We start from the raw sequence: 10,837 nt of genomic DNA, 5'->3' as shown, positions 1-10,837 counted from the left end.
GTTCAGTCATATTCGATCGTGCTGATTGTTCATGACCCCATTTGGAGTTTTCTTGGTAAATATATGAGAGTGGTTGGCCCTTTCCTTTCCCAGCTCATTTCACAGATGAGGAAACTGAGGCAAACAGGATAAAGGGACTTGCCTAAGGTCACACAGTTAGGAAGTGTCTGAAGCTGGATTTGAACTCATGAAGATGTCTTCCTAACCAGCATTCTATGCACTGAAACCTAAATGTCTGGAAGGAGCATTGAAGGTTATCCAATCCACATCTCCTTTTATAGGGGAGGTAACTGAGATCCATAAAGGTTAAGTGACACGTGAACTTTGGTGAAAGGGATTTTAAAGGACGTTTATTTAAAATGAGTTCATTGCTGTGTTGGATATCTTTCTATTGTGAAATCTAACATCGTCAATCTGACTCTCAGAATACTATCGACCCGGACACTTTGTACTTTTCTCCTGGCCTCGGCCCTAGAATGAAGGTTTTTCTCTCTGACTATGGCTTCCCCGATGCAGAATTCCAGCAGACTCTCAATAGATGATGCTGTAAGCACAGACTGCCAAAGGAAAGCCCATTTTCTTCCAGTTCTCTTCTTCTCAAGAGCCAAAAGGTAAAAAATGGGATTCCATCCCCGCCTCTACCCACATACTTTATTATGGTGGGCGGCGTTGCTTGGAAGAAGTCAGGAGAACTTGCTCCAAAGACTTAGTCGATACACTTTGAAAAGGGGAATGATCTTATTTAGCAAAGGAAAGTGTTTCACTCTACATCACAGCATCAAGCCTTCAGAGAGTTCATAGGGGAGAAAACTTGCTTTTATGGGAAAGGGACGAGAGAGGTTCCTACACTGATCAGTCATTCTCCGGGAGGGGGGGGGGGATTGATTTACCTTATTCTATACTCCTTCCTAATTAACATAATAAGTATACATGCATGGATATTTATGTCTGTATTTACATATGTAAATACATATGTATAATTTAGTATAAATTATGTGTTTACAAGAGGTAGAGAGGAGTTTGATAAATCAAATAAGTTTAGACTTGAAATAGTGATGGCTTATATTTACAGAACACTTAAAAAAAGGTACTTTGTCCAGGGTCAGAGTACCAGTTTGTGTCAGAGGGAGGACTTGAGGTCAGGTCTTTCTAAGGTCAAAGTCAACCCTTTATCTACTCTGCCATAGTCCTTCCCTTCATGGAGTGAACCTATCCTTGAGTTGGAAGCAGCCTCATCTTTACAATTCGTTTCTGTACAATGGGAGAGTTGAACATGGTGGCTTCTGATGTTCCTTCTATATTGTGATTCTTGAGATTCTGAACTTGGCAGAGTGGCCGGGAAATAGTAGATCTTTAATAAATATTGATTGCTTGATTCTGTGATTCGTTTATCTTAAAGGTACTAGTGGGACCTGTTTCCCAAGGCATGAATTTATGCTCTGCTTTTCATGGCTTCTCAGCTCCTTTCTGCCATGGCAAGGCACACCTGCAAAGTTCAGGCCATGAGCAAGCACATCCCCGAGCTGGATTTTTGCCACTCAGTTATTGCTCACGTCCGCGGAGGTTAGCCTCCATTTCTAAGGATTTGGGCAGGCCTCCAAACATCCCAGACTCTATTCCTTCACATTCTGTTCCAGGGAGCTGAGCATTGCAGCCTGGGGAATAATTGTTTAACTCCTTTTGAAGGAAAAAAATCCCTCAGTCTCCTGCTCTCTATCCCATTTATGCCAGACCTAATTGCCCACAAAGTTGTGCTTTCAGTCACTCTCTAATAGGGAGGTGAGAGGGAGAGCGCTCAGTCCAGCTTTCTTCTGGACTCTTTTTTGAGTCCTTTGAAGGCAGAGATTATATCCACTTTTGTATTTCTATCCTTACTGCAACTTTTGGCATACAATAAGCACTTTATAAATGTTTATTTGTTCACTTATTCACGCATTTATTCAGAGCCAGAATTAAAATTCAAGGCCCCTGATACTACAGACAATGCTCTTAACTCTAAGATTTTGCTTCTCCCATTTCCTAGTTCGGCATGAATTCTTGCCTCCTTTCCATCCTGGTTACCAGCTCTCTGTTGTGCTTCAGTCGTGTGACTCCTTGTAACCCCATTTGGGGTTTTCTTGGCACTGGAGTGATTTGCCAGTTCCTTCTCTACTCATTGTATACATGAGGAAACTGAGGCACACAGGGTGAAGTGACTTGCCCAGGCCCCCATAGCTAGCATCTGAGGCTGGATTTGACCTCAGAAAGAAGAGTCTTCCGACTTAAGGTCAGTGCTTTATCCACTGCACCATCAAAGTGCCCGACTCCTTCCTAGCACAGTCTCATTTGTCAGTGTTCATTCTACTAGATTGTCACCTCTTTGAGGGCAAGGGTTGTTCAGTCTTTATCACTGTATTCCCATTGACAGACATAGCATATGTTATACAATAAGTGTTTAATAAATCCTTGAAGAGACTCAAAGGAATACGAGGTATATTCCATACATGCATTGTCTTTTCTACAGTTGCTGACACTGCATTGCATATTGCACATGCTACAGCAATATGGAATAGTGGCTGAATCTCTAAAGAGACTTGATGGAGAAAGCCAGGTTAATTGTTGAGGCTTCCAGGGGGTGCTCTGAGACAAGCAGGGTGGTTATTATTCCCCCCCACCCTGTTTTAGAGATGAAGGTAAAAAGGTCCTGAATTCGGATTCTTTGTTCAAGGTCAAAGTGATGAAGTTGGGAATCTTTTCTCCCCATCATCTCCTGTTTATTTCTTAGCCTTGTCTGGGGCTGCAAGGTGCAGCCTGTCGAGTCAGATCTCCACAGTGACTTGACTTCCCGAGGGGCTTAGTTCCTAACAATTGGGTAGGTTTTCATCAAAATGAACATGGCAAATGTGTGTTGGTCAAACAGGTAGACTGGAAGGTACCATCTGTGAGCACGTGGAATAGACACACAAAATATCACAGCAGGATTATAACTTGAAGGCCATGTCATCCAATAGCTTCATTTTAGAGAGGAGGACACTGAGGACCTCAGGACACACCTTATCCATTGATTGGATGAATATTGATCAAACCACTATTGCTTTGTGTTTCTTTTCTTTTGACATTTTCCAGACTAGGAGTCATAGGATCATAGAGCTAAAAGAGATTTCAGGGAATCTCAAGCCCAACCCCCTATTTTTTTAAAAAATTTTCATTATTTTTACTGAAGCCCAGTTAAATTAAGTGACTTATCCAAAATTACAGGTCTAAGTTCCAGAGGTGAGGTCTGTTCCCACAGACTCTGATTCCAATGCTTACTAGCTTTGTGACCAGAAGCTCCATTACTTACTACTCTTGTGAGCTTTATCAAATCACATCATTTCTCTGTGTTTTCTTTTTTGGATGATGAGGGGATTAGATTAAGTGATCTCAAAGTACTTAGAACTCTGATGTTCTGTTCTTGGTTTACAGCTCTGACAAACTATATTCTTCCAACTCTGGTGTTTTATGTTATTTAAACATATTTTATTCCTGCATTCATTTGTTTATTCGCTCATTTATGTATGTATGTATTTATTTCTAGATCATCAACATTTCCTACCATGAACATCTCCTTCCATCCCCCTCGACATCTCTTATAATGAAGAATAAAAAAGAAAAAAAGTCCACCAAATTAATCAAACAAATTGAAGTGTTCCTTACCCATAATCCCCTGCCTCTACCAAGAAGGGTCATTTTTGCTCATTATAATTGAACAGAATTCAGGATTGATTTCTTTTGTTGTTGTTGTTGTTCTTTCCATTTATATTAAAACAGACACATCATTTTCCTGCTTCTTCTTACTTTGCATCAATGCATTTAAGTCATCCTGTGCTTCTTTATGTTCATCAAATGCATACTTTTTATAATATGGTCATATTTCATCACCTTCAATGTATCATAAATTATTCCCTAAACAAGGAGAATCTTTTTTGTCTCTAGCTTTTTGCTATTACATAAATTGCTAACATTCTGTGTTCTACGTTCCCTTTCCAACTCTAAGATTCTTAGTTCTGAGCTTCTTTTCTGCTGTAACTTTCTCAGTTCTAGGCTCCCTTCCAATCCTGACATTGTTTTATGCTCTTTCTGAGCTCTAAAGTTCTATATGCTTCTTATTTCCTAATTGGGCAAGTTGGAAGTCAGCCAACTCTCAATTCATTCATGCAATCATTCACTCATTTACTCATTAAATTAATCAATCAACCAAACATCTATTAAATCTCTATTGTGGGCAAGTATACCATGCTAGGAACTGGGAAAGACATAAAGTTTAAATGGGACAAGGCCGCTGTCCTTTTGAAGAGAGTAAAAATTGAAGAATAAAGCCGAAACCCAGAAAATGTATTATTTAGCATATGTATCTTGGAAAGATACAGGAAGGTTGAAGGGGGAAGGAAAGAAATTATTTCACAATAACTCTGGGAGGCAGGTACTATTATTTCTATTTTATAGCTGAGGAAACTGAGGCAGACAAAAGTGACTTTCTTAGGTTCACATAGAAAATATCTGAATCAAATTTGAATTCTTCCTGACTCCAGACTCAACACTCACTCTGCCACTGAGGAGTCCACTTGCCATTAAGTTTATCAAAGAGAGCTTCTTGTGGAGCTTTGCAGTTAAGATCAACTTTAAGGACATACTGGTATTCATTAGGGAGAGGGGGAGCATCCCAAGTGTTGGGGATGGTGCAAGCAAAGGGTCAGAAAGAGTAAAGTCCAGTAAGTAATAGAGAGAAGGAGGAAGGAGGATGGTGTCAGGTAATGGAGGTTAGGGAGTACTGGGTCAATCATTTTGAATTATACAAGAGAAAGCACCTGAAGATTTTGAACAAAGAGGAAGGTGGTAACCAAATTAAAATATTTAACAGATCATTCTCTTAGTGGTCATGGCAGTATGGAGTAGAGAGCAGGGAGAATGGGGATGGGAAGAGTTGTTAGGAGACTCTTGAAATTAATCAGGGGCCTTTCCAGGAGGGTTTATAATAAGGTGGTTGCAGCAGGACTAGAGAATTAAAAAGACATTATGGAATAGAATTGAGAGAAATTTCTGGTGACTTAGAGGTAAGAATTAGGGGAGAGAAGAGTCAAATAGAATCCTCAAATTATGATTACAGAAATTTGGGTGACAGAAATAATGATGACAAAGGGAGAGGAACAGAGTGATGCAATAATGACAACTGACAGAAGTTTTTGATTAATAATGATTTCAATATCCTGAAAATCATGGTCATAATTCTCTGTCAAATCTTCCCTTCTTACCTTCCTCTTTCTTTTCTTCTCCCTCTCCCACCCTCTGTCTCTCTGTTTCTCTGCCTCTCCTTCCTTCTCTCCCTCCTTTCCTCCCTCTCTCCCTCTTTTTTCTCTCTCTTTCTTTCTCTCTATCTCTGTTTCTCATATATATATATGTGTGTGTGTGTGTGTGTGTGTGTGTGTGTGTGTGTATTATAAATATATAAACTCCATTGATGTCTATCAGTCTCTGTCTCTATACCTACATATGTCTATATATATCTATATGCATGCAAACAAATATCCATTTATCTATCTATATTACGTCTTCTTGTTCCCTAGTGCTTTCTCCATCCCAGGCTTTTAAAGTTGTGGAATAATTGAGAGGAAAATGATATTTCCCTAAGTACTTTAGACAACGTGAAAGTATCTCTTGCTAAAGGCTACAGGGAATATTCTCGTTGTAGACACAAAACTTGAATACCCCCAGCAACCAAACCCCAAACGTCACCTTCTTGTTACAACTCCACTGTTTGCCAAATGTTGCCACATTACCAGCCTCAGTATCCCACCTCAGTTGTCGCTTGCTCTTATTGTCTATCCAGAGCATCAGAAACTTTTCACAATTGCAAAGGAGCTCAGTGACCACATAGCCCAACTCCTTTCTGAATGAGAATCATTGCTGCACCAGACAGCCATCCACAGCCATGGAATCTTTGCTTGAAGACAGACCGTTCCACTTTTGGTCAGCTCTCATTGTTAGGAAGTTTTCCCTGTCATCCAAGCTAGTCTTCTTAGAATTTCCACTGATTTCTTCTGATTTTGAATTCTGGGATCAACCAACAAACATCAAATCTTTCTTCTCCCAGGCATCCCTTCAAGTTCTTGAGTGTATCTATCCTGGTCCTTATAAATTATTTCTTCTCCAGACAAAGCAGACCTTGGTCCTTCAACCACAACTCATATGGTATAGATATGTGGTCTTTCATCTTGCGGGCCCCTCTCCTCTGCTGCTTTGTAACTCACTGATGTCTTTTCTATATTGTGGTACCCAGACCCGAACACCATCGTATGGTTGTTGTCTCATCGTGGCAGTGGCAGAGAAATTACAGTCATTGGTTTGTATCGACATTGCTCCTGGGTCTGTCTCAAGGCAAAATATCCTGAAAAGGATATTTATTTCGGGGATCACCTTGTGATTTTTATGTGGTATGAGTTATAAGTCTTTCCCATCTTTCTCTTGTCTTCTCTGGTCCTGGCCAAATAATTGGTCATCAGTCGTTAGAACATAGCTATATCTCTTGGCAAACTAAGGTTAGAGAAGGAATAGAAAAACTGACCTTTCCCTAATAGCTTTCCTTAAAGAAATAAGTGCATTATCAGATTTTTAAGAGCTTTGATTGTCCAATCTCAGGTCCTAATCACTCCAGTCTTGACCACCATAATACCTCTAGATTCTAGAGATGGGCTGTGAGTAGGTGTTGCTTCACCAGTATGATTTCAGGAGTCGGTGGAAGGCTCATTGCTCCTGGGAAACATTTCTCCTACTTGCTGTCTGTTACCTGTACTTAATCACTCCTGGAAAACTCTCCATCTTTCCTGACTTCTAGGTTTGAAGGAAACTCAGTTAGGAAATGGAATATTGTACACAAGGGACAGCATTTTGCTGCTTTACATCCCTGGGTTCAAATAGTGCCTCTGACAGTTGAGAGATAAATAGATGAAAAACAAAACATTAATTAATCAAATGCTAAGTGTCAGGTATAAATAAAAAGAAAGAAAGCTCAATCCTATTCTATAAGAGTTTGCATTGTATTGGTGGAAAACTTGACATAAATGGAGGATGAGCATGGGAGTGGATGGAGGTGTTAAAGGGAATAAGTTCCTGTATAAAGGTAAGGTGTAAATACCCTGAAAGTCAGAATCTGAGGTAGGGGAGATGTGAGTGTTATGGGCCAGAACTTGAAACAAGGTGCTAAGTCAGTGGAATTGATAGATACAATAGTTATCTAACTTAGCACGGGGCTTAACAGTTCTCTCGTTCAGTACATGTACTTAGTACTTACTACAGTTCCACAAGATTCACACCTTTAAGAGAGCATATATAAGCTAGGAACCTCAGCCAGGATTCAATGGGGGAGATTCAGAAGCCAGCGAAGGTGGTGGGAGCTCAAGCTCTTGGAACCAAGGAGAGAGATAGGCTTCTAAGAAAGCTAACTGGGCCCCAGGAAAGGAGACAAGACTTGGAAAGAGAAAATAAAGGATTTGGACTTTAATCCCTGGCTGCATTTGGGGTGATTACTGAACTGAAAGGAAGGCTGTTCCCAGAGACCCCAAGGAAACCCCAACAAGAGAAGATTACGTTTTAGAGAAGAATATTACATGTGAGCATGGCTGGTCTGGGCTATTGGAGGTTCTGGACCAAGGAGACTGTTTCTCAAATGTCATTGAGAGGCTGTAATGAGATAATGCAGGAAGAATATTTTGTAAAGCACTAGATAGATAGCAGTTATCAGCCATCAATTTCATCAGCGTAGGGGTATAGTTCTCAGACTTTTTGGTCCCAAAAAGTTAGTCCCAGGACTACTTTCCATTCTTAGAAATTACAGAGGATCCTTTACTAATAAACTTTTGTTTATGTGATTATGTCTATTGTTATTCTCCATGATTTTGTTTATGTGGCAAGTCATCATCTCTAAGTGTTTCCCAAATGATTCTCGCAACACTGGAGTGGAAGAAGGGTGCCGACCTATAACCATAGAGGGACATTCCCCACTGGACCACTCTATTCCAATAGCAATCAATGTGTAGTTCTCCCTCAGGGGGTTTGTGAGGTCAGAACAATTTTCAAAATAATAATATTAAGATATTTAAATGTTGGGGCAGTGGATAGAGCACCAGTCCTGACGTCAGGAAGACTCGAGTTCAAATCTGACCTCAGACACTTAACACTTCCTAGCTGTGTGACCCTGGGCAAGTCACTTAACCTCAATTGCCTCAGACCCCTCGAAAATATTTAAATGTCTAATATGTGACAAATCAATAGCCCTCACCCGTATAAACAAAAGCTTTTTAAAAGAGCTTCATTTTTACTTGAAAACAGCTTACAGTAAGGGCTAGTTGTCCAAAGCAATGTTTCCCAACTGAAATTGTGCTATAAGTATGGCCCAATTCTCTGGCAGTGGCCATATCAGGTCTTCCTTTAGCCTTGGGGATGGCAGGTAGAAGGAAGAGTGGTCTTTGCCACTCAGAGGCCTTGGAGAGAAGGAGGGAGTAGGAGTGAGAGGATCTCCACAAAGAAAAGAGGGATTCATCTGCACAGTCTGCCAAGTCAGAGCATCAACTTGATTGCCCCGGGTGTTCAGCGTTCTAACTTTGTGACGGTTGTACAGATTTTTATTGAAGGGAGCCTTGGTGGATCTGTAGCACTTTATGACAGGTAGCGTGAGAGGTAAGATGTGCAGAAGCTCGGAGCTTTAGCCTGTCAAACTTGCAAGAGAAGTCAAGATTTTAAATTTACAGGTTTTTAAGATGTAAGGGCCTTGGTGGTCTCATCTGTAATAAAATATTCACAGTAACACTTTTGGGTAGTAACATACTGGAAACAGTATCTATCCAGGACAGGATGAAAGAGTTGTATAGAATAAAAATAAAGAGCTAGGATTCAGAGGGTTCCTTAAAGTTGGCAAAATGCTTTACTACTGTTTCATTTGATTGTTATAATAGATCTGGGAGGTAAGTACTATTTTCCCATCCATTTTACAGATGGGGAAACTGAGACAAATAGCAGTTAAGTGATTTGTCCAGCTTTACATAGTAAATGTCTGAGGCTAGAATTAAATTCGGGCCTTTCTAATTTCAAATCGAGTGCTCTATCTACTGTACCAACCAATAATCAAAGAATATTGCTATATTGTGAGAAAGGATTTATCTGAAGATTCACAGAAATAAGAGATTAATTTTTTAAACTTTTAATTATTGGGGCAGCTAGGTGGCGCAGCACCAGCCCTGAAGTCAGGAAGACCTGAGTTCAAATGGACCTCAGACACTTAACACAGACCCTGGGCAAGTCACAATCCCAATTGCCTCAACAAAAACAACCACCCCCCCAAAACCCTTTTAATTATTGATTTTATTTAAAAATGATCAAGCATTCATTTTACTTCCCTTTTATCTTCCTCCCTTTATGAAGAAAAGAAGAAGAAAAACAAAATCCTTGTAACAAATGTGTATAGTCAGGTAAGGCAAGTTCTCATATTGGATATATCTAAAAACGTGTATTATCATTCTGCAGATCTGGTTTATCCCCTCTCGTCAGAAGGTGTCCAACAGCGTTCTCCATCACCGCTCCTTTGAAATCAGCATCGAACGTTGTTCTCAGAATTGTTTTTGACAATGTTATGGTCAGAGCCTGTTGCTTCTGCTTGTTTCACTCTGCATCTTTCCAGGTTTCTATGAAACCGTCTCACAATTCCTTCCAGCACAATGTATTTTCTCACATTTGTATGCATGTTGTCTTTAGCCATTTTGCAATTGATGTACATCGTCTTTGTTCCAGTTTTACGCTCCTACAAAAAGAACTTCCATAAATGCTTTTATATCTGGAGCAGCTTTTCCTTGTTTTTTTTTTAATCTCTTTCAGTTGTTGAATTTAAGGGGATGCTTAATTTAGTAACTTTGCAAGTTTATTCCCCAATTGTTTTCCCTAACGGCCGGATCCATTCACATCTCTGGCTACGATGTGCCCGTGCACCTGTATCTCCTGGTCTCTTCAGCATTTGTCATTTTCCTTCATTTTGCCAACTTTGCCAAGTGGATGAGTATGAGCTGGAACCTCAACTTCACTTTAATTTGCATTTCTCTAATCAGTGGAGAATTTTTTCAAAGATTGTAAATAGCGTGAATGTTTAAGAGATGAACTCTATGGATTGATACACACACATACACACACACACACACACACACACACACAAAATGACTTCAATATTGTAAAGGACATTGAGAAATTTGCTTAACGTCATACAGCTAGGAAACATTTAGGGTGTGATTTGGGCCCAGATCTATGTGAGCCTAAATCAAGTGGGTCCAGAATGGGGATGCTGATCACCAGGACGACCCTCTGCTTCTCAGGGCTCCTTGGCCGGGCAGCCTGCGTGTTTGATGGCTTATAAACTCCCCCTGGGAAGGCTGGGATTCTCATTATCCCTCTTTGGCAGTTGGGAAAGGGAGGGAGCAAAAGTCCTCCATCCTGAGCCAAGGAAACGGAAAAGTCGTTAATGTGGAAGGCGGCCTGAGCCACTGGTGGGAATGGGGTGAAGGGCAAGGCTTGCTGGGAGTCTGCTGGGCTGTAGGACAGGCTCAGGGATGGGACAGCCTCTCTTGACCTCACCCCCTACTGGGCTGGAGCTTAGCTTGCTTCTTTTGGAGATGGGCCCTGAGTGGGAAAGTTGGCCCTGCTGTTCTCCCTCCCTCTTGGGACTGCTCACCTACTTGGTGAGTAGCTGGGAAAGGAGCAGAGGGTCATGGCTCACTCCCACTGCCCCTCATACAAACTCCAAGGACTCTCTCCTCCTCCTGAAAAGGCCTTGCCTATATCT

The 10,837-nt window shown here is 40.8% G+C and overlaps 1 long non-coding RNA gene across 1 annotated transcript in view; it reads left to right on the top strand.

Moving 5' to 3' along the window:
* The first annotated feature begins 411 nt into the window (after window positions 1-411).
* The window catches only part of LOC111718740, a 56,428-nt gene continuing 46,002 nt past the window's right edge, over window positions 412-10,837 (top strand). The window contains exon 1 of the long non-coding RNA XR_002769229.2: window positions 412-611. This is a non-coding gene — a long non-coding RNA (uncharacterized LOC111718740). The remainder of the gene's footprint in view (window positions 612-10,837) is intronic.

Source organism: Sarcophilus harrisii, chromosome 2 (genome assembly GCF_902635505.1).
Source record: "Sarcophilus harrisii chromosome 2, mSarHar1.11, whole genome shotgun sequence".
Lineage (NCBI taxonomy): Eukaryota > Metazoa > Chordata > Mammalia > Dasyuromorphia > Dasyuridae > Sarcophilus > Sarcophilus harrisii.
Note: the sequence above shows the minus strand (reverse complement) of the source record. Positions and strands in the feature narration are given on the sequence as shown.